Raw genomic sequence first — 2067 nt, 5'->3', positions numbered from 1 at the left:
GGCCGCCAAACCCTTCCTGCCCTGTCCTTCCCCGCCGCCTGCAAAGCGACAGCCGGATTTCCCAGCAGCGACTTACCATCGCCCGTGGGTCTCCGTGGTCTCCCTCCCCGGTCCAGGCTGGGTGGTGGACGCCGTACCGTAGCCTGTTGGAGCCACAGCTTGTCCGGGGCGGCAGGAGGCGTGGCGAGGGGGCCGGGTCCACCCACGGCAATCTGCTGCCTGTGCTGCCTGCACCTTTCCCAAGGCTGCCTGGCAGCGGTCACGGGGCCGTGGGGCATGCTAAACCAGGGTCTCCTTGAACCCCTGCACACCGAAGCAGTGAGATGTCCACCCCTGACCCACCCGCCCCTCTCCTGTAAGGTCACTTTTTTAACCTGTTGCACAAGGAAAAGGCAAAACGGGATGGAGAGGGGCAGTTTAAAACTGGTACTGCTGGATGCTGCTGGCAACACGTGATGAATGTGATAGTTGTCCTGGCTTGAGCATACGTGTGCCTCCCAGCCCTTTGATCTCCCTGCAGTGATAATCGTGAGCTGAGGGTTGCATTGTCTGGGGACAGCCTGGATTATATTGCAGCACGTGGACCAAGGGCCGGGGTAGTGGGGGGGAGAGTGTGCGCGGTGCAATGCTTCTGGGCGTTTTTAAGGCGTTTTCTCCTGTTGCCGAGGGAACTGTGTCTGTACAGATGCTGTGAGCTGCTCCCTGGCATGTTTTCGCTCTCCAGGCCTGCTGTATTTGTGCCCGTGTCCTGCAGCTCATCATCTGCTAAACCCGCTCACGTGATGGGCAATTTTCCAGCGCTGACAACAGATTTGTACCATGCTGATGGACGTGGTAGACAGAAATTCAGCACTGAGCTGTACCCTCATGGCTTGCTTTACCCTTGGAGAAACTGATTCTGGAAATTTTTTAATACAGTGTGACATACATCCCTTGTATATATATACTGTTGTGCAGATTTTGTTTTCTACTGTTGGGGTTTGTGGCTGCCACAGAGGTGATGTGTTTCTCCAGCGGGCAAGTTAAAGGGAAGCAAATTCTTCCTTTCCTTTTTTGCCCTCTATAGAGTTGCTTACCAGGGTAATGAAAAAGAAAAATGAGCATCTTTTGTGTCCTGGGAGACCCTGAGTGGCTGTCTGAGGAGGAAAGACTTGGAGAGCAATGTAGCACCTCAGAAGAAAATAATTGTGTGCAGATATGAAGCTGGAAGTTTGATATGGGTGAGAAGAGAAGGGGTGCTGTATGGTTTCCAGCAATGAAATCGGGAGGTGGAATTGTTTGTAAGGTTGAGGAAAGGCCAGCAGAATATTTTCTTGGCATAAGTTTGAATTGCAGGACTGGCAGCTCCATCAGCACAGCCCAGCAGAAGCACCCCTGTAAAGAGTGCCATAAGCACGAGGCAAAGGAAGCAGTAATAGTGTCCTGAAGCTGCAGGTGGAGATACGGGCGCTGCAGATAACAGTGTTCTTCAGGTGATCTCAGCTGCAGTTTCCTCAAAAAATGCAGTGGCTATTTTGATGGTGGTGACTTGTCAGGGCCTTGTATGCACCTTGGCTAGGTGAGAGTGCCTCTGTTGGCCTCCCTATTGATTTAGAGATGAGGAGGAAGCAAATACCCCATCGCTCATGGTACCCTGCTTTCTTTCTGGATTTTGTTCCAGCACGGCTGGGAGCCGATCCTCTTTACCTTGCCAATGCGTGTGCTGCCAGTACAGAGCAACTGATAGACACCTCAGCTCATCAGAGGTGAGAATTTCTGTGGCTGGAGAACATCAGGAGGAAAACAATTAATTATACTGTTGTCTACTGATTACCCAGCTCCTCTGCAATGGCATCTTTTTTTCCTAGGTTATAAATCAAGCCTTAACTGCCAAACTTATATGTGAGAGAACTCTCACAGAGGGAATGTGCTCTTGCTGAAAAGTGTCAACAAGGGCGGTTGTGATTTTCCTCAGTCAACGGTGTGAAATTGTGGCTGGGGGGATCCTTTGGCTGACTCCCAACACCTGAACCCCTCGGTATATGAAACTCCCCCTCTGCACAGCTTTACTTTCTCTTTTTGAGGTGG

The sequence above is a fragment of the Phaethon lepturus genome, unplaced genomic scaffold, assembly GCF_000687285.1.
Source record: "Phaethon lepturus isolate BGI_N335 unplaced genomic scaffold, ASM68728v1 scaffold11748, whole genome shotgun sequence".
Taxonomy (NCBI): Eukaryota; Metazoa; Chordata; class Aves; order Phaethontiformes; family Phaethontidae; genus Phaethon; species Phaethon lepturus.
This window is presented reverse-complemented; position numbering follows the sequence as displayed.